Here is a 23,447-nt window from a genome sequence, read left to right as displayed (position 1 = left end):
AACTTTGTATATTATATGGGAGTATAGTTGATTAACAATGTTGTGCTAGTTTCAGGTGTACAGCAAAGTGATTCAGTTATTCATGTATCTATTCTTTTTCAAATTCTTTTCCCATTTAGGTTGTTACATAATATTTTGTTTTAAGACCTTGTATTTTTAATTCCAATCCATCAGGATACCTGACTATATCAGGTGTTCCTGATCATGTCTCTTAGCAACTATTATAAAGTTGGTCTGTTTGCTTTAAGAAGGTTTTTTTTTTCTTTGTATTCTATAGCTCATCAAATACAATATGCAACCAAATTCCAACACTGGCCCTAGATTGCAGAGTTAAATTATATGTACTGAGATCCCTTTCCCCTGGTTTCTGTATTATATCAATATCTGCACTAACTTGTTTTTTAAAAGCTCAGTAAAGTATCTTGGGATATCCTGGGCATTCAATATATGTTAATTCATTACTTTTTATCTTTCTTCTTGTACAATGTTTCTTCTACTTTGGGGACTTTATATTTTTTCTCACCATTGGTCAATTTGGCAAATTGAGATGAAAAAATATTGAGTATATTCAAACTCAAAAAATGACTTTTATAATGCATCAAATTCATACTAGAAGCAAGCGGTCTAATTCTCTCATTTTAAACCAGTGTTCCAAACACTGTGGTGTAATAACCACCTGTGTCTGAATCATCTAGGTCATGTGTCATAAATGTGAACTCCTGGGCTCCACCCAGTCTTACTTTATTACAAGATAGGTGGTAAGAATAAGATTTTTAACAAGCTCTCTGGACAGTTCTGGTGTACAATTATGGAGCTATTATGTAAAATGTTCTACGTGGAATTGAGCAGATATTGGATACAGTGTATAGTGGAATATTTATTTCTTAACATTTGCTAACCCTCATCATAGGACAATGTAATAAATAGATATTTCTAGTTTGCTTTTATTGTTTGTGGAAACAAAATGGAAATTTAAGTGCTGATTCTTTGGTTTGGCTCTTTCTCAAATGGTAATAATCTCATCATTGTTGTTCACAATTATATATTCAACACACACTTTTTTATTATACTTAAAAAATACTGTTAAGGCATAATTGTGTTTGGTGGAAAAAGAGTTTTAAAAAGTTTACTGTTTTCAGCATATAGCAGCAGCACAGCAGACTGTAAATGCAAATATTATTACATGCCTCAAATTGTGTTGAGTGCAACATTTTCAGAAAACATTAATAGATTTGCAGAAATATAATAATCAAATGTTATGTAAGGCTATATATTTATGAAACATCAGATTTAAAATAATAGGATTATTATTATTTAATGGAAAACTTTTCCACATCTTTTATATGTTTATAAACATTGCAAACTCCAAGAAGAATACAGAGTATCCAGCATTACTCACACTTATTATGATAAAAGAGCGCCCTGTCACCCCATAATTGTGCTCCTTTCCTTTAGCACCTTTCAGTTTTCACATGAAACAATTATGGAGAACACTTGTCTATTGCCACTGTTCTATTCCATATTTTGCACATATTTTCTAATACCTGGTATATATTTTAAATTTATTTTATTGAAGTAAAGTTGATTTACAATTTGGTGTTAGTTTCTGGCATGCAGCAAAGTGATTGAGTTATACATATGTAATAGTTTACATTTCCTAATCCTAAACTCCCAATCCCTCCCTCATCCCCCTCCCCTTTGGCATCCACCAGTCTGTTCTCTATATCTGTGAGTCTGTTTCTGTTTTGTAGACAAGTTCATTTGTGTCATATTTTAGATTCCACATGTAAGTGATATCGTACGGCATTTGTCCTTCTCTGTCTGACTTACTTCACTTAGTACAATGATATCTAGGTCCATCCATGTTGCTGCAAATGGCATTATTTCATTCTTTTTTATGGCTGAGTATTATTCCATCATATATACGTACCACATATTCTATATCCATTCATCTGTTGATGGGCATTTAGGTTGTTTCCATGTCTTGGCTATTGTAAATACTGCAGCTATGAACATTGGGGTGCATGTATCTTTACGATTCATAGTTTTGTCGGGATATATACCCAGGAGTGAGATTGCTGGATCAACTCTATTTTTAGTTTTTTGAGGAACCTCTATACTGTTTCCCATAGTGGCTGCACCAATTTACATTTCCACCAACAGTGTAGGAGGGTTCCTGTTTCTCCACACCCTCTCCAGAATTCATTATTTGTAGACTTTCTAATGATGGCCATCCTGACTGGTTTGAGGTGATACTATATTGTAGCTTCCATTTGCATTTCTCAAATAATTAGTGATGCTGAGCATCTTTTCATGTGCCTATTGGCCATCTGTATGTCTTCTCTGGAGAAATGTCTATTTAGGTCTTTGCCCATTTATTGATTGGGTTGTTTGTTTTTTTGTTATTGAGTTGTATGAGCTATTTGCATATTTTGGAAATTAAGCACTTGTTTGTCACCTCATTTGAAAATATTTTCTCCCATTTCATAGTTTGTGTTATTTTATTTATGGTTTCCTTTGCTATGCAAGAGCTTATAGGTTTGATAAGGTCACATTTGTTTATTTTGCTTTTACTTCTATTGTCTTGGGAGACTGCCCTAAGAAAACTTTGGTATTATTTATGTCACAGAATGGTTTGCCTATGTTCTCTTCTATGAGTTTTCTGGTGTCATGTCTTATATTTAAGTTTGTAAGCCATTTTGAGTTTATTTTTGTGTATGGTGTGAGGGTGTGTTCTAACTTCATTGATTTATATGTAGCTGTCCAGCTTTTCCAACACCACTTGCTGAAAAGACTGTCATTTCCCCATTGTATATTCTTGCCTCCTTTGTCAAAGCTTAATTGACTATAGGTGTGTGGGTTTATTTCTGGGCTCTCTATTCTGTTCTAATGATCCTTATGTCTGTTTTTGTGCCAATACCACACTGTTTTGATTACTATAGCTTTGTAGTATTGTCTGAAGTCTGTGAGGTTTAGGCCTCCAGTTTTATTCTTTTTCCTCAGGATTGCTTTGGCAATTCTGGATCTTTTACGGTTCCATATAAATTTTAGGATTGTTTGTTCTAGTTCTGTGAAAAATGTCATGGGTAATTTGATAGATATCACATTAAATCTGTAAATTGCTTTGGGTAGTATGACCATTTTAACAATATTAATTCTTCCAATCTAAGAGCATGGGATAGCTTTCCATTTCTTTCAATCATCTTCAATTTCCTTTATTAATGTTTTCTATTTCTTAGCATACAGGTCTTTCATTCCTTGGTCAGGTTTATTCCTAAGTATTTTTTTTTTTTGGTGCTATTTTTAAAGGTTTTTTTTTTTTTTACATTCCCTTTCTGATATTTCATTGTTAGTGTAAAGAAATACAACTGATTTCTGTATGTTAATCTTGTATCCTACTACCTTGCTGAATTCATTTATCAGTCCTTGTAGTTTTTGTGTGGAGCCCTTGAGTTCTCTACATATAGTATCATGTCATCTGCACATAATGAAAATCTTACCTCTTTCCTTCCAATTTCGATACTTTTTATTTATTGGTATTTTAGTAATGTGTTGTTTTTTTCCCATGTAATAGGTTTTTTCTCATTTCTTTTTCTATGATTGATATCTAGTTTCATGCCTTTATAATCAGAAAAGATGCTTGAAATAATTTCTATCCTCTTAAATTTGTTTAGGTGTGTTTTGTGTCCTATTATGTGTTTAATCTTAGAGAATGTTCCATGTGCACTGGAAAAGAATGTTTATTTTGGTTGTTTTGGATGTAATGTGCTGAAAATATCAATTAAGTCTAACTTTTATTGTGTCATTTAGAATCTCCATTGCATTAGTGATTTTCTCTCAGGAAGATCTGTCCATTGATATCAATGGGGTGTTAAAGTCTCCTAATATTAATTGTATTCCCATCAGTTTCTTCCTTTATATCTTATTTGTTTTATGTATTTGGGTGCTCCTATATTGGGTTCATATACATGAACGAATTTACTATCCTCTTCTCCTATTGATCCTCTTATCATTATATAGTGTCATTTTTATCTTTTGTTTTAAAGTCTATTTTGTCTGATAAGAGTATGGCTACCCCCACTTTCTTGTCATTTCTGTTTGCATGAATTATCTTTTTCCATCCCTTCACTTTCAATCTATGTGTGTCCTTTGCCCTAAAGTGGGTCTCTACTAAGGCAGCATATTATAGGCTCTCTTTTTTTTTTTTTAATCCAATTTACCACTCTATGTCTTTTGATTGAATCATTTAGTTTCTTGACATTTAAGGTAATTATTGATAGATATCTATTTATTGCCATTTTAAACCTTATTTTCTGGTTGACTTTGTATTTCTTCTTTGTTCCTTTCTTTTTCTTTTTGCTTTTCCATTTGTGGTTCAATGGTGTTCTTTTGTATTATGCTTGTGTTCTCTTCTTTTTGGTTTTTGTGAATCTACTGTGTGTTTTTGATTTGTGGTTACCCTGTTTTTCACGTATGTTAAGCCCTTCCTATATCTACTTGCTTTAGACTGATAGTCTATAGGCTCAAACACATTTTTTTAAACAATCTGTATTTTCTTACTCTCCTCCCCCACATTTTATGATTTTGATGTCCTCTTTTACATCTTCATGTTTATCATTTTGCTGTTCATTGTTGTTATCACTGCTTTCACAGAAATTTTTGATTTTTTAAATAATCTATGTACTGGCTTATTTAAGTGGTTTACTTTCCAATTGCGATTTTCTCTTTCTTATAGATTCTTGCTTCTTTTCTATTTAGAGAAGACCTTTCAACGTTTATTTTAGGGTAGGTTTAGTATTGCTATATTCTTTTAGTCTTTGATTGTCTGACAAATCCTTTATCTCTCCTTCTATTCTAAATGGATAATCTTGCTGGGTAGAGTATCCTAGGTTGCAAGTTTTTCCCTTTTAGGACTTTCAATAAATCTTGCCACTCCCTTCTGGCCTGCAACGTTTCTGTAGAGAAATCAGCTGATAGCCTTATGGGGGTTCCCTTGTCATGAACTCTGTTTTTCCCTTGCTGCCTTTAGAATCCTCTATCTTTAACTTTTGCCATTTTAATTATAATGTCTTGGTGTAGGTCTGTTTCAGTTCATCTTGTTTGGGACCTGCTGTGCTTCCTGTACCTGGACATCAGTTTCCTTCTTTAAGTTTAGGAAGTTTTCAGCCATACATTCTTCAAATACTTTTTCTATCCCTTTTTCTCTTTCTTCTTCTGGGATCCCTATTACACATAGATTGGCATGCTTGATATTATCCCATAGGTCTCTTATATTGCTTTGTGTTTATTTTTTCATTTGGCTTTCTGACTGCTGTTCTGATTGGCTGATTTCCATTATTCTATCTTCCAGATTCCAATAATACGCATTATTCAATTTGCTATTTATTGCCTTTAGCTCAGTTTTCATCTCAGCAAATGAGTTTTCTAATTTTCCTTGATTCCTCTTTATAGTTTCTAGTTCCTTTTTACAGTAATCTGCATTTCTATTGATAGCCTTTCTTAATTCCGTCAGTATTTTCATTACATTCTTTTTGAACTTGGTGTCTATTAGACTGAAGAGGTCTGTTTCATTGTTTTTTCAGGGGACTTCTCTTGATCTTTTAACTGAGAGTGGTTCTGCTTTTTCAGTTTACTTATATTTCTCTTGCTCTGTGAGTTTAGGAGAAACTGTTATCTACTGTGGTCTTGGAGGGCTATTTTTATGTGGAAGCATCCCTGTGTTGCCTGCGTGAGTTTAATATTTTTGGTGCAAGGGCTCTTTTTAGTATGTGCACCTGTTGCATCTTTCCTCAATGTATGCTGGCTGTTATCCCCTTGATAGGGGGTGTGACTGGTGATGTGATGACCAGAGCCTGCATTGGCTATCAAGCAGGGTCTCCTCTTTGCTTTGTGGTTATCACCACCCTGTTCCAGGCAGGGTCTGCTCCCCAGTTGTTGGAGTAGAAGACCCCAGATCCATTTCTGAAGTGCAGTGTGAAGTAGGAGGAACTGGAGCACTCCCCCTGCAAGAGGAGCCATTAAGTATTCCTCTGCAGGAGCTGTCCACTGGAGAGTGTGCTCTGTGGTGTTACCTGAAACCCATTGTGCAGGCTTACAAAGTACACTGTTGTTGGCACTGTCCTTTGCCCTGCCTCAACTGGGAATGCAGGCAGTAGGCCCTTGTGAACTTCAGGTGCTGCATTCACAAATCCACCAGCACAGATCCATAGGCTTAGATCCACTGAAATTAGTTACCAGGACTGCAGTAGTAGCACACCTGGCCCCACCATGGAAGCTATGGAAGCAGCCCAGACCCTGGCCCCACTTGCATGTGCCTGCACTTGGTAAGCCCACAGCTGCTAACTCGGGACCCGCCCCAGCCACAGGAGCACCTGTTGTCCACTCAAATGTCCTGAAGGCACGGAGTTTACAATGCTGGCGGCGGCAGTGGCGTGAATCTGCCAATCACACAGCCATAGGAAGAGGGCTCATGTTTCATCCCTGACTCTTAAGTCACACAGCTCCTGGGGATCAGCTTGGGTTTCAGCCCCACCTCCACAGGTGGGCAAATCACTGGCACTTGCGCACTCCCAGAACTCCTAGAAGCTGCACCACACCCACTGGGAGCACGTTGAGAAAGAGGCTGCTATGGCAGGGTCCACCTCTCCCTTCACATGCTGCTTTACTTTTATGGTGGATTCAGGCTTCTTCAGCGTACACCCCCGGTTGTGGCTCATACCACACTCCAGCCCCTTCAGTCTGTCTCCAATGCAGCCAACCCCAGTCCTCTCCCCAGGTCTGTCCTCTGAAGCCCAATTTTCAGCCCCCAGCCCCCACATGCACCAGTGGATGCGACCCTCTGGCTGGGGAGTGCAGAGAGGTGACACCAACCATCTGTTCAGGTCTCTGTCTGTTCTGCTTACTGCAGACCATCAGCTGTGTTCTCCTTCAAGCCTCTGAAGCTCCCTTTCTGTCCTGAATGATCTTCTCACTGGAAAAGGGGCTTCCCAGGGTGAGGGAACCTTTCCTCTTTCACAGCTCCCTCCCGGGGGTACAGGTCTTACCCCAATTTTTTTTTCTTTTGTCCTACCCAGTTACATGGAGATCTTTCTTGCAATTTTGGCTGGCTGAGATCTTCTGCCAGCATTCAGTAGGTATTCTGTGAGAATTGTTCCAAATGTAGATGTATTTTTGATGTATTTACGGGAGGAAGTGAGCCCCAAGACCTGCTATTTCAACATCTTGATTGGAACCCCCCATATTTTGTGTTATGGTCTGAATGTCTGTGTCCCTGAAAAATTCATATGTTGGGATCCTTATGTACAATGTGGTGGTGTTAGAAAGAGGGGCTTTTAGGAGGTGCTTAGGTCATGAGGATGGAGCCCTCATGAGTGTTATAAAAGAGATTCCACAGAGCGCCCTAGATCCTTCCATCATGTGAGGATACTAGAAGTCTACAATCCAGAAGAGGGCCCTCACCTGATCTTGCTCACAGTCTGATCTCAGACATTCAGCATCCAGAACAGGGAGCAATATATTTCTGCTGTTTTTTACCCAGTTTGTGGTATTTTGTTATAGCAGGACAGGCAGACTAAGATATTTTGATATCTGAAGTTTTAGTTTTATTCATAATTCATTGATATGTGTTATCAATATACTGTAAATGGCATACTTTCTTTATACAGATATTTATTTTCATTTAGTAACAAGCATAATTCTTGTTATTGCTATTAAATTCTGATTTTATGCTCTTAAATTCAGTAAGTTTAGCTATTTTATAAACTCATTAAATGTAAGTGCAATAATAATTACATTTCATGGCAAGGCACATAGATTTTTAAATGTATCACAAGATATTCTCCACGACTTTCATTAATTTTAGACATTTCATTATGAACCAGAGACTATCTTGAATAGGATAATCTGCATTCTACTTTTTACAAAATGAGGTAGATTGAAATGCTGGTATCTGCTGATATCTAATTGACTGAATGATATTATTTACATTTAAAAGTTTATTTGATTTAAAATACAACATTTTTATTGCTAAATATTAAAGCCTGATTAAATGAATCAAAATTGATGATTATAAAGTAGCCTAAAATTGTATTCAGAAATAAGAGTTTCAGAATATAATACAAATAATAAGAAATGGAAATAAATATAATGTTACACACTTACCCTTGAGGTATTCAGAATATATGTGTACCCGAAGTTGTGATTTTGCTGCTAATCCATTGATGTAAGTTATCGTTATTTATATTGTAAATCAATAATAGATTCTATTTGTCACACACGTACTTGACAAGATAACACTATACAAGATAAAAATGTACTTAGGTAACAAGGTACTCAAGAATATTTTTTAAGTTTATTTTGTATTTTTTTTATTCAAATGCGCTTAAACTTTGGATACCTATGGATTTCATGATTTATCTGTTAACTGGTAATTTACATAGCTTGCAAAAAGTATAGCAGTATTAACCCCTCCTGCAGCATTTTTTGTAGAAATAGAATAAACACTCCTAAAATATGTTGGAGTCACAAAAGATCCCAAATAGCCAAAGCAATCTTGAGAATGAAGAACAGAGCTGGAGGCATGACACTCCCCGATTTTAAACTATATTATAATGCTATGGTAAAAAACAAAACAAACAGCAACAATAACAAAAAAAATAGTATTCTATTGGCATAAAAACAGATACAGGGTTCAATGGAACAGACAGCCCAGAAATAAACAGCCCAGAATATGACAGCCCAGAAATAAACCCATGCATAGCATATATGGTACATTAATTTATGACAAAGGAAGCAAAAATATACACTGGGGAAAGGATAGTCTCTTCAATAAATGATGCTTGGAAAACTGGACACCCACATGCAAAAGAATGGAACAGCAGCACTATCTTACACCAGTCACAAAAACCAACTCAAAATGCTTTAAAGACTTGAATGTGAGATCAGAAACCATAAAACTTCTAGAAGAAAACATAGTGGATAAGCTCCTTGACATCACTCTTAGTGATATATTTTTGGATTGCATTCCAAAGCAATGGCAACAAAAGCAAAAATAAATAAGATTACATCAAACTAAAAACTTCTGCAAAACCACAAAAACCTTCAAGAAAATAAAAAGGCAACCTCCTGAAAGGGATAGGGTACTTACAAATCATATATCCAATAAGTGGTTAATATAAAAAATATATAAAGAGCTCATACAACTCAATATCAAAAAGCAAACAATCTGATTGAAAAATGTGCAGAGGACCTGAAAAGGCATTTTTCCAAAGAAGGTACACAGATAGCCAACAGGCACATGAAAAGATGCTTGACATCACTCATCAGCAGAGAAATGCAAGTCAGAACCTCAATGAGTGTCACCTGACACCTCCCAGAATGGCTATTATCAAAAAGACAAAAAATGATGTGTTGGCCAAGCTGTGGAGAAAAGGGAACCCTCCTACACTGTTGGTGGGAATGTAAACTGCTGCAGCCACTATGGCAAGCAGTATGGAGTTTTCTCACAAAAATTAAAAGTAGAACTACCATATGACCCAGCAATTCCACTTCTGGATATTTATCGGGAGAAAATGAAAACACTAATTCAAAAGGATTGATGAACCCCTATGTTCATTGCAGCATTATTTACAATAGCCAAGATATGGAAACAGCATTAAGTGTCCATTGATGGAGGAATTGATAAATTGTGAGATACAGATATAGATATAGATATACACATATACATAGTGTAAATGTATACACTACTCAGTCATAAAAAAGAAGGATGAAATATTGCCATTTTCAATAACATTGATGGGACTTGAGGGTATTATGCTAAGTGAAATAAGTCAGATAGAGGAAAACAAATACTGTATGATTTCACTTTTATGTAGAATCTAAAAACAAAACAAATAAACAAATCAAAACAAAATTCATAGATACAGAGAACAGATTGGTATTTGCCAGAGGAGAGGAAGGTTGGGGGTTGGGCAAAATGGGTGAGGGGGGGTCAATTGTATGGTGACAGATGGTAACTGGACTTAATATGTGATCATTTCCCAATGTATACAAATGTCAAGTCATTTGTACACCTGAAACTAATAAAATGTTATATGTCAATTATACTGTTTAAAAAGTGTAGCATATAAAAAGTATATATATATGAGTGTGTATATATATATATATATATATATACACACACACACTTTATGTTAACCTAGCTCGCATATCTAAAGACTGAGATAATAAAAAATTAAGAGGAAGCTTAAAAGAAGTTGTCAGTCTAATATTAAAATAAATACATTGTACGTATAGCCACAGTTACCATATGAGAACGAGTAATAACAAGCAATAAGATAAAAATATTTTTGTACAAAAGGAATTAATTCTAAAAAAAATCCTTCAAAAAATCTTAAGGTCAATATTAGGGTAAATTTTTTTCTAAAAATCAGCGCAATATATGATACATAATATTGCTCTGGATGTCAGATACAAAATTGTTAAAGATTATTTGTATTAAATACATTTCACAATTTTGTAAATTGTAAATTGAATTTATTAAACACAATAATGGATTCAAGAGTATTATTACCATCAATATTTGTAAATATTATAGCACAATTTATTTAAATGATATAAAATTGATTTAATATTTTTCTAAGGTTTTAACATCTTTACATCTTCATCTATAGAAATAATAAAATCAGAAAATGAAACCAAGTAAAACTAAAATGAAATTAAAAACATGTGAAAATTAATTCTCAGTTATTTCAAATATATGTGTATTATATGCACAAATATATGTATGTTTATACATATGTGTGTGTGTGTGTGTGTGTATATATATATATATTCTACAGCACTTTGCGGGGTCCCTTCCTTTTTTTCTCTCATATCAACATTATTGATAACTTTGTCATAATATTTGGTTGAAGATTATTGTTATTTTCTACTTATATAATCATTGAGTTCCATATGTATTATTCTGTTCTACTTTTATATTTTGTAAAGCAGTAATGACTAGTTGTTGTCTGAAGGGCAGGAAACCTGATTATATTTCATCGTTTTCAGATAAGCCAAAGTTGTCCATTTCTCTAAGCTACAAAGATTGAATACTGAATTGGCTTCCTTCAAATGCATTTAGTGCTCCTTGTCTCTTAATGACAGTGATCATAAATAATGTCTAATAATGCACTGCTGAATTTTTTCTTTTTTGTTTGCCTTTATATAATATGTTAACAGAACGTATTAGTCAGGGTTCTCCAAAGAAACTGAACCAACTGTGTGTGTGTGTGTGTGTGTGTGTGTGTGTGTGTGTGTGTGTGTGTGTGTGTGTGTGTAGAGAGAGAGAGAGAGCTTGAGAGCAGAGAGAAGGAGATTTATTACAAGGAACTGACTCATGGGATTATAGAGGTGGACAAGTGCCCAGATCTGCAGCGGTCCATTGGAGACCCAGAAGAGCCCACGGTGTGATTCCAGTCCCAAAGTCTGCTTGCTAGAGACCAGGAAGAGCGGACGTTTCAGTTCCAGTCTGAAGGCAGGAATAAAATGACGTCAGAGCTTAGAGAAGTCAAGCAGAAGGAATTCCATCTTCCTCCCCTTACTTGTCCTCTTGTTCTATTCAGCTGTGGGATGGGGCCCACCCACATCAGGAAGGTCAGTCTGCTTTACTAGATTTCCTGATTCAAATGTCCATCTCATCCAGAATCACTCTCATGGACACACCCAGGGTAATGTTTGACCAAATGTCTGGGCACCCATGGCCAGTTGACATGTAAAATTAACTATCACACAAAGTATACTATTGATACCAGAAAAGCTTTATCAAAAGCCCAGGCTCTTTTGTTCAACTCTTCCAAAAGAATTTGGAACACAAAACACAAAGGAAAAATAAACATGCTGAAGTTGAGGAGCAAAGAGAACAAAGAAGCAGTGTATTTAGGTCAGAAGGGAAAGTTACACAGTCAGAGGAGAAGTGTGCAGGCATCCTTGTGAGTGAGAGGTGCGTCACAGCGTTCTTTGATCCCTTAGCCCTTTGAATGGGTGGGGGTCTTTTTGATTAGGGGTGGAATATTCATTGAGGGGAGGGTTGAGGTGTGGTCTGGATTGCGCCAGGTTGCATCAGCTCCCAGTCCTACACATTTTTCTCCTGAAGTCACTGTACACGCACTCTAAGAGTTGTTTTCCCTTAAATTTCCCCTTACTAGTCGACCACCACTCATGGAAGGTTGTACTGTTGCAGGAAGGCGGAACCCTTCCAGGACCCAAGAGCGGGCTCTTGTCTAATACTTGGAAATGAATTGTCCCAGGAGACACACGTACTGACAAAGCCGAAGACTTTGTTGGAAAGGGGAGCCCAGGCAGAGAGCAGTAGAATAAGGGAACAAAGGAGAGATGCTCTGCCACGTGGCTTGCAGTCTCAGGTTTTGTGGTAAATGGGGTGAGTTTCCAGGTTGTCTCTGGCCAATCATCTTGCTTGACCCATATTTGATCTGACTCAGGGTCCCTCCTGGTGGTGCACGTCTCTCAGACAAGATGGATTCCAGCGTGAGGGATTCCGGGAGTTTGTAGGACAATATTATGGGCTGGCATCTCCTCCCTCCTTTTGGCCCCTCCCAAATTCTCTCAGTTAGTTTTATAAGACATATTATGGGCTGGCATCTCCTTCTTTGGGTCCCTCCTGAATTCTCCCGGTTAGTTTTCAGCAGCAGCACCATGTTCCTTATCTGGACCTCCTATTGTGAGACAACTCAGACAAGTGGTCATCATCATGCCTCGTCAAGGTGGGCGGTTTCTGTCAATGGTTCCCTAATAGTACAGGGTCATCAGCAACCTGTGCATTTTCATTGCGCATGCTCCACACTTTTCATGGTCAGAGTTTCTTGCTCAGATGCCACAAAGTTTATGTTTTAGATGCCATTCCTCCATGTGTCATGGCCTCCTTTAGTGCAAAACAAGGAGGCGGCTTGGCCTTCTGCCTAATGCCTATACATGAGGAGGCTGTCCTCGGGCCCCGCCCTGTCTTTCCTGCCTCACTATCATAACGTTTGTAATTGAATAGTAGAACAATATGGATTTGTCCTTTTAGTTCATCTTACCCCGAAAGTTCAATAAACGTGTTTGTCTGTGATTCTTTCTTCCTTTACTTTGCTGGTGTCAGTCAATGTGTGCATTCTCACCAGCCTCTGTCAGACAAAGAGAATAACTACAAAGCCTCAAAGCCTTAAGTAAACAATGTAATAACTCCTAAAGTGACCTTGTGATCTGGAGAAACTTGCTCTTTACTTGTTCCCCTGCTTTCTTCAGTATCATAATTTCCAGGCTCTAGCCCAGTTGGTCTTGTCACTAATTTTCCTCCCTGCCATTCTTTCCCTAACAGCCTCCCCGTCCTTCCTGTAAAACAAACCACACCCCTCACTAGTCTCTGAATAATGCGCACTGACACCAGGCATCCTTTACATGCAGCCTTAGTCACATGGCTCACTATGGCAGGGTGTGGTGAAAAGAACATGAACTTTAGAAGTAGATAGGTCTAGGAGCCCTCCCCTGCTTTATAATTACTGGTTGTGTGATCTTTTGAAAGGGACTTAACTCTTTCAAATTTTACTTTTCTCATTTGCAAGGTGGAGACAAAAATGCTGCCTCATAACTTTGTAATGAGGAACCATAGTATCAGGCACAGAGAAAAATCATTGTCTCCTTTTTCTTTTGTCCAGTATTTTCTGAGCATCTATGATATATGAGGCACTACAGCTGTCACCAGGGTTACTGGGTTAAAAGACATGTCTTTACCATCAAAGAACTCACAGGCTAGGGAGGAGATATCATAAAAATAAATAACTACCAACAATGTGGAAATGTCCATGAAATAAGTAAGCCTATTGCATTATGTTTATTCAGGAGATATGTGCCAGTACTGGTCTGAAAGGATCAGAGATGGTTTTTTGAAGTGATAAAAATAAAGATTTGGAATGAGCAGAGTTTTCCAATAGAAAGCAGATCAGGAGGTTTTAGCATGTGCAACCTATGACATCCAAAGAGAGATGGTGACAACACATAGGATCTTAGAAGGACTGAACTTTATTTTATTCAGAATGGGGCTTGAGGAATCCAAAGAAAGCTTGTAGAATTAAGAGGGGGCCTGAGTATTCAAGGTCTAGGCACAGTAAATACATTAGTGTGTTTGAACTCTTACAGATATTTGTGTTATCACCATTGTAAAGATGAAACAGAAACAAAAATAAGCATTCCTTAAATCATAAAGCATTTAGGTTGCTGAGCCAAGGTTTATACCTTGGGAATCTAGCCCCATATCCAGTGCTTTAAACCAGCCTCCATTGTTGCTCTCCTCCAAGCTAACGCATTAAAGCATCCACTTGGGGCTCTTACAATTCTTTCCCTTTATTCATATAAATGTCAGTCAGATATGAAATCCTTGGACCATGCTACTAATCCAAGTTACTGTATCATTGTTTTGCATGAGACAAATTAGCTATAAAAAAATCTAGGAGATGCAACACCAATTAATTAGAATTCAAGACAATAGTTCTCTAAGGTGAATAGATTTTGTATTGCCATACAAAAATCTATACTTTATCTCTGTGCCAGCTCTAAACTGAGGAGTCTAGGTCCTGGTTAAAATCTTATGTGCAATATTTCAAGCCTGATCACAGGCAGTTACAAAGGCTTTACCCGGCAGGTTTCAAGTCTTTCCATAACAGACTTGGTGCACAGCTGATGCAATGCAGTCTCTGAACAGAGTTACAGTAAAGGATCCAGGCCTGCCTGGCTGGTCACACTCTCCACTTACTTGTTTTCCTAGCCCTGGTGCCTTTGTTTCTAGATCTCTTTATCTGCAGTCTTTGGAAAAGGTCCTCCTCAGATGCCTCTGCTGAGAGCTTATTACTGCACCATACTTGGGTCTACTTGCCCACACGCAGTAAAGCCAATCTACCGATATTGGGTTGTGGTGAAGGAAAGGACAGTGTTTATTGTAGGCACCAAGCAAGGAGAAGAGGGAGCTTGTGCTCATAAGACCAGAACTCTCTGATGGTTTTCAGAGAAGGGGTTTTAAAGGCAGTGTGAGGGAGGGGGCTGCAGGGTATGTGATCAGCTTGTGCACAATTCTCGTATTGGTTGGCATCAAGGTGAAGTTTCAACCATCATCAACCCTCTGGTTTCAACCAGTCTAGGGTCTATGTTATTGCACTCAGCAGTTTTCATCTGGTGGCGGGTCTACTTCCTATAAAAACAACTTAAGAATGTGTGTCAGGCCCTTGTCTATATCCTTCAGGGAACTGGGAGTTCAGTGATTCTGCTGTGTGGAAGATTTAGAGTCTAAATTATTACCAGTTTCCCAGCCCAACAGCTATTCTTTGTTTCTACAACTTCACATTTCCTAATTATTAACTCTTGAACCAGCTTTTAGAGACCCAAGGGAGGCCAGGGAGACTAAGGCAAAAGCCTTTTACTGCAAAGAACAGGGACACAGGGGCTTGTATACAGTTTCAACCTCCTTACTGGAGAGTAGGAGGAACCCTTGAAGAAGATTTTCCCCACCTGACTCAGTCCTTTCCCACCCCAGTCCTTTCCCCCTGTAGCCCTCACACCACTTCAGGGTTCATAAAATTGCCAGAGCCTTTTGTTTGGTTTCCTCAACACTGAGATGCCCCCCATGTCTGCACTGATCCACCTGACCCTAGACCAGTGAGCTGTTCCAGGCTGAGTTGGTCTCACTTTAGACTCTTGCTTATACCATTATAGTTTGCAATTAACTCATTCATTTTTGACTTGTTGCTTTAATCAATTACTCCAACACCTGACAACTGAGCTTTATTTCTCCCAAGTCAACTGAGCTCCTGACATAAACAGAAAATATTATACACTTGTCAGTGTAACAGAAATCTTTAATGCATTTAAATAAGCACAATTAAAGGAAGAAAACTGCAATTTATACTGAAGACACTTGAATGAATGACTACACAGATTCCTTTACCAAATGGCACTGTTATATTCTCAGTATTGGTAAAAGTAACAATTCTTTCTAAATGAACCTGTAAATTCAATGCAATCTCAATCAATACGCTAACTCTCTCCAAAGTTCCGTTGAATAGGGAGGGCTCAAACCACGTTAAAGCAATTCCATGAAAAATATAATACTTTCCAAAATTCTAGTTCTTAAAATTATCACTGATCCCCAGTTATGGATTATGATGATTTATTTTGTATATTTGTCACTAAATACCTTGTAAGTTCTAAATTCCAATGACAATGCATGCTTTATATTTTTATGTAGGGATAAAAAGAAGTAAGAATACTTCCCTAGAGGGTCATGTATTTTGTATCTCTTTAATTCACTTTGATGAGACCTATAAATTAAAATGTTATATTATGATTAAAATATGTAAAAATAATGACTGCTTTACAGAATTGATTGATTATAGTAATTCAAAAAAAACAAGTGGCACAAATTTATGAGATGGTTAGGCAGAGTGTTGAAGAGAAAAAACTAGGGGAAGATGGAAGGCAAAGGGACACAGGGATGGATTAAGCAGAGAAAAGGGTTTGTATTCTAGGATAATACAGAAACTTTACTGACCCTGTAAGCAAAAATAGTAAAGAGACAGGGAGTTTAGACAATGGCCTTGTCTTTGGATAACTGTTTGAGTATTTAGTTTGAAATCACCAGGGACGCTTAGCTGAGTGAGTTAAAATGTAGTTACCATATTAGAGATAAAAGGCTTAGTCTGCATACATTTAACATCACTTACTAATGATTTGGGGTGGTGTGAGACTAAAACAGTTTCAAATAATCAATGGACAGTCAGGGATTACGGTTCATTGAAAAGGACACATGTTCTTTTTAAATACAGGAATGATAATTAGGAACTGCTGGAGATGGAAATTTTGTAATTGTATACATTTTGTATGCAAATTAGATTTTAATTATAGAATTTCTCAAATATTTAGTTGTCCTTGTTAATGCTAATTGGTTTGGTAAATAGTTTTAACAAGGGAATTATGTATTGTAAAATTGTGTTTTCTAAATAAAAAGCCAGCTTTGGGTTAAAAGCACTCATTCTGAAATCAGACCACTTGGGTTGAATGCCTGACTCTGCTGTTTGTCAACATTTATGAACCTCAAGCAAGTTAATGAATTTGTGTGCCTATACGTGATCATCCTTATCACAAGATTAATATTAGTATCTATCTCATCAAGTAGTCATGAGGTTTAAATAGTCAACTGTGTTCAACGTTTCCTTGATATCTGGTCCATATATTTAAATAGTTTGGCAAAATTTTAATCATGAGGATAATTTAAAGATGTATTGGTAATTGCTACAGAATTCATATACCTGTCATTTCCTTACTATACATTTTTCTCCTGAGTTGTTATTTTGATTTTAAATCCAAACCTCTTACTTTTAGGATAGATTCATATTGCATATATTGATAATGACATAAATCCTCAATTTACCCTATTTCAATGTTTTCATAAAGTAAATATAAATAGTAATTTCTATTGCTAATATTTAAGGCTGAGATATTTGAACACATTTATGAGTGGCTTGATTATTTACCACATTCATATTAAAAATCATAGAATTTGATCAAAGCATGTGAATGTTTAGCATCCTACTAGGTGTAATTACCTATAATATTTATTTATTTTTATTTTTTGTCTTTGCCAATTTTTTTATTGGAGTAAAATTGCTTTACAATGTTGTGTTAGTTTCTGCTGTACAATGAAGTGAATCAGCTATATGTATACCTATATCCCCTCCCTATTGGACCTCCCTCCCCCCCTTCCCCTCCCCATCTAGGTCATCACAGAGCACCAAGCTGAGCTCCCTGAGCTATACAGCAGGTTCCCACTAGCTATTTTACACATGGTAGTGTATTTATGTCAAGCCTAATCTCCTAATTCATCCCAACCTCCCCTTCCCCCGCTGTGTCCACATGTCCATTCTCTACGTCTACGTGTCTATTCCTGCCCTGCAAATAGGTTCATCTGTACCATTTTTCTAGATTCCACATATATGCGTTAATATACAATATTTGTTTTTCTGTTTCTGGCTTACTTCACTCTGTATGACAGACTCTAGGTCCATCTACATCTCTACAAATGACCCAATCTTGTTCCTTTTTATGGCTGAGTAATATTCCATTGTATATGTATACCACATCTTCTTTATCCATCCATCCATCATTGGACATTTAGGTTGTTTCTATGTCCTGGCTATTGTAAATAGTGATGCAATGAACATTGGGGTACGTATGTCCTTTTGAATTATGGTTTTCTCAGGGTATATGCCCAGTAGTGGTATTGCTTGGTCATGTTGTAGTTCTGTTTTTAGTTTTCTAAGGAAATACATACTGTTCTCCGTAGTGGCTGTATAAAGTTACATTCCCACCAACAGTGCAAAAGTGTTTCCTTTTCTCCACACCCTCTTCAGCATTTATTGTTTGTAGATTTTTTGATGATGGCCATTCTGACCCACCTCCTAAAGTAAGGAAAATAAAAACAAAAATAAACAAATGGGACCTAATTAAACTTAAAAGCTTTTGCATAGCAAAGGAAACTATAAACAAGACAAAAAGACAACTCTCAGAATGGGAGAAAATATTTGGAAATGAAGCAACAGACAAAGGATTGATCTCCAAAATATACAAACAGCTCATGTAGCTCAATATCAAAAAAACAACCCAATTTAAAAATATGCAGAAGACCTAAATATACATTTCACCAAAGAAGACATACAGATGCCCAAGAGGCACATGAAAAGATGCTCAACATCACTAATTATTAGAGAAATGCAAATCAAAACTACCTATAATATTTAAATGACTATAATTTAGACCATGTGTCTCCTATGTCTGACTCTCTACCTAAGAAATTAATCAGATGAATTAAACATTGTGCAAATGCTACTATAAAGGAGATTTATGCCTTCAATCTCAGAAGGTTCGTAACTACAAATGTGTAGTTAGTTGACATGCGTTATCCTGACATTCAAGCACACCACACCTTTCCAACTAGATATATTTATTACCACTTTATCTCAAGCACCCAAGTTACTTATTTGATCTTCTCTGTACACTCTGTGTGCTAGGTACACTTCTGTGATGGCCCACAATGACTGCCACCTCCTAGAACTGACAAACTATGTCATCGTATCCCCTTAAATTGAGGGTGGAACTGATAGAAAAAGGTAGAAGTTATATGTCACTTCATGATTAGGTTACAAAAAGTTTGTGACTTCTGTCTTGCAAGCAGACTCTATTAACTTCTCAGTTTACAGCTCTGATGAAGCAAATTGTCACATCGGAGAGACCATGATACGAGAAACCCAGGGTGACCTCTGGCCAACACTCACAAGAAAGTGAATGCTGCCAACAACCACTAGGTGCACTTAGAAGGGGATCTTTCCCCATTAGAGCCTTTGGATGAGTCTGCAGATCCTGGGATGACACTTAGATACCATCCTTGCGGGAGAGGGGGAAGCTGAGGACCTAGCTAAGCCATGGCCAACTTCCTGAATCACAGAAACTATGAACTGATAAATGTATGTTGTTTTAGGTCATTAATTCTTGAGCAATTTGAAACACAGCAATAGACAATAATACACTATGCCACATAAGAATAACAATAATAATAATAACACTAATATCTGTAAGAATAAGAATAAGGATAAGGATAAAAATATCCCCCAGTGTCATAAGTCAAAGTATTTCCTTACCGTGCAATGGTACTTTGTAGTTTCATCAGTACAAATTCAATTCCAATCATAAAGCATCAAAATTGATTATAAAATATCTATGAAAGTAAATACAAATGTATTTTCTATACATTATAAGTTGGGTATACATTAAATATGAAGAACAGATCATAATTATATTTTGGGAAGTTTTTTCACAGAATAGTTTGGATTAGGCTTCTTAAAACAATGAGTCAAAAGAAGTTTTTGCTCAAGACACATGGTAATTTTCCTGTTATTTTACTTTGAATATGCATAAAGAATTATCAGGTTCCAAGGACTCTCCCAGTCACACTTCTCAATGTAATTATATAATCAAAATCACATGTGAATACTGCTATAATACTGCATAATAACTCAGCCCTGACTTAGTCACACTAATTGAGAAGCAGAATAGCAGCATCACTTTGAAGTTTTCTGACTGCTCCTTGTTAGTGTATCTCTTTGCCTCCTCTACAGAGGTAACAGCGATTGTAAATTTTATGGTTATCATCTTATCATCTTACTTTCAAGAGAGTTTGTCACATGAAGTTTAAACAATACACTACTAAATAACCAAGAGATCAGTGTATAATTTGTCACATGGAGGTTAAACAGTACACTACTAAATAACCAAGAGATCTTGATCAAAGAGGAAATTAAACAATACCTAGAAACAAATGACAATGAAAATACAAAAACCCAAAACCTATGGGATGAAGCAAAAGCAGTTCTAAGAGGGAACTTTATAGCAATACAATCCTACCTCAAGAAACAAGAAACATCTCAAATAAACAACCTAACCTTACACCTAAATCAACTAGAAAAAGAAGAACAAAAAAACCCCAAAGTTAGGAGAAGGAAAGAAATCATAAATATCAGATCAGAAATAAATGAAAAAGAAATGAAGAAAACAATAGCTAAGATCAATAAAACTAAAAGCTGCTTCTTTGAGAAGATAAACAAAATTGATAAACCATTAGCCAGACTCATCAGGAAAAAAGGGGAGAAGACTCAAATCAATAGATTTAGAAATGAAAAAGGAGAAATAACAACTGACACTGCAGAAACACAAAGGATCATGAGAGATTACTAAAGCAACTATATGCCAATAAAATGGACAACCTGGAAGAAATGGACAAATTCTTAGAAAAGCACACCCTTCTGAGACTGAACCAGGAAGAAATAGAAAATATAAACAGACCAATCACAAGCACTGAAATTGAGACTGTGATTAAAAATCTTCTAACAAGCAAAAGCCCAGGACCAGATGGCATCACAGGCGAATTCTATCAAACATTTACAGAAGAGCTAACACCTATCCTTCTCAAACTCTTCCAAAGTGTAGCAGAGGGAGGAACACTCCCCAACTCATTCTACGAGGCCACCATCACCCTGATGCCAAAACCGGACAAAGATGTCACAAAGAAAGAAAACTACAGGCCAATATCACTGATGAATATGGATTCAAAAATCCTCAACAAAATACTAGCCAACAGAATCCAACAGCACATTAAAAGGATCATACACCATGATCAGGTGGGGTTTATCCCAGAAATGCAAGGATTCTTCAATATATGCAAATCAATCAATGTGATACACCATAGTAACAATTTGAAAGAGAAAAACCATATGATCATCTCGATGCAGAGAAAGCTTTCGACAAAATTCAACACCCATTTATGATAAAAACTCTCCAGAAAGTAGGCATAGAGGAAACTTACCTCAACATAATAAAGGCCATATATGACAAACCTGCAGCCAACATCGTTCTCAATGGTAAAAAACTGAAACCATTTCCACTAAGATCAGGAAGAAGAAAAGGTTGCCCACTCTCACGACTATTATTCAACATAGTTTTGGAAGTTTTAGCCACAGCAATCAGAGAAGAAAAAGACATAAAAGGAATCCAAATCAGAGAAGAAGAAGTAACACTGTCGCTGTTTGCAGATGACATGATACTATACATAGAGAATCCTAAAGATGCTACCAGAAAACTACTAGAGCTAATCAATGAATTTGGTAATGTAGCAGGATATAAAATTAATGCACAGAAATCTCTTGCATTCCTATACACTAATGACGAAAAATCTGAAAGAGAAATTAAGGAAACACTCCCATTTACCATTGCAACAAAAAGAATAAAATACCTAAGAACAAACCTACCTAAGGAGACAAAAGACCTGTATGCAGAAAACTATAAGACACTGTTGAAAGAAATTAAAGTTGATACAAACAGATGGATAGATATACCATGTTCTTGGATTGGAAGAATCAACATTGTGAAAATGACTATACTAACCAAAGCAATCTACAGATTCAATGCCATCCCTATCAAACTACCAATGACATTTTTCAGAGAACTAGAACAAAAAATTTCACAATTTGTATGGAAACACAAAAGACCCTGAATAGCCAAAGCAATCTTGAAAAAGAAAAACAGAGCTGGAAGAATCAGGCTCCCTGACTTCAGACTATACTACAAGACAGTGTGGTACTGGCACAAAAACAGAAATACAGATCAATGGAACAGGATAGAAAGCCCAGAAATAAACCCACACACATATGGCCACCTAATTTTGATAAAGGAGGCAAGAATATACAATGGAGAAAAGACAGCCTCTTCAATAAGTGGTGATGGGAAAACTGGACAGCTACATGTAAAAGAATGAAATTAGAACCTTCCCTAACACCATACAAGAAAATAAACTCAAAATGGATTAAAGACCTAAATGTAAGGCCAGACACTATAAAACTCTTAGATGAAAACATAGGCAGAACACTCTATAACATACATCACAGCAAGATCCTTTTTGACCCACCTCCTAGAGAAATGGAAATAAAAATAATCAAATGGGACCTAATGAAACTTAAAAGCTTTTGCACAGCAAAGCAAACCATAAACAAGACGAAAAGACAACCCTCAGAGTGGGAGAAAATATTTGCAAATGAAGCAACTGACAAAGGATTACTCTCCAAAATATACAGGTAGCTCATGCAGCTCAATATCAAAAAAACAACCCAATCCAAAAATGAGCAGTAGACCTAAATAGATATTTCTCCAATGAAGATATATAGATTGCCAACAAACATATGAAAGAATGCTCAACATCACTAATCATTAGAGAAAAGCAAATCAAAACTACAATGAAGTATTACCTCACACTGGTCAGAATGGCCATCATCAAAAACTCTACAAACAATAAATGCTGGAGAGGGTGTGGAGAAATGGGAACCCTCTTGCACTGTTGGTGGGAATGTAAATTGATACAACCACTATGGAGAACAGTATGGAGGTTCCTTAAAAACTAGAAATAGAACTACCATACACCCAGCAATCCCACTACTGGGCATATACCCTGAGAAAACCATAATTCAAAAGGGCCATGTACCACAATGTTCATTGCAGCTCTATTTACAATAGCCAGGACATGGAAGCAACCTAAGTGTCCATCGACAAATGAATGGATATAGAAGATGTGGCACATATATACAATGGAATATTACTCAGCCATAAAAAGAAACGAAATGGAGTTATTTGTAGTGAGGTGGATGGACCTAGAGACTGTCATAAAGAGTGAAGTAAGTCAGAAAGAGAAAAACAAATACTGTATGCTAACACATACATATGGAATCTAAAAAAAAAGAAAATGGTTCTGAAGAACCTAGGGGCAGGACAGGAATAAAGGCGCAGACATAGAGAATGCACTTGAGGACATGGAGAGGGGGAAG

The sequence above is a fragment of the Eschrichtius robustus genome, chromosome 3 (genome assembly GCF_028021215.1).
Source record: "Eschrichtius robustus isolate mEscRob2 chromosome 3, mEscRob2.pri, whole genome shotgun sequence".
Taxonomy (NCBI): Eukaryota; Metazoa; Chordata; class Mammalia; order Artiodactyla; family Eschrichtiidae; genus Eschrichtius; species Eschrichtius robustus.
Note: the sequence above shows the minus strand (reverse complement) of the source record.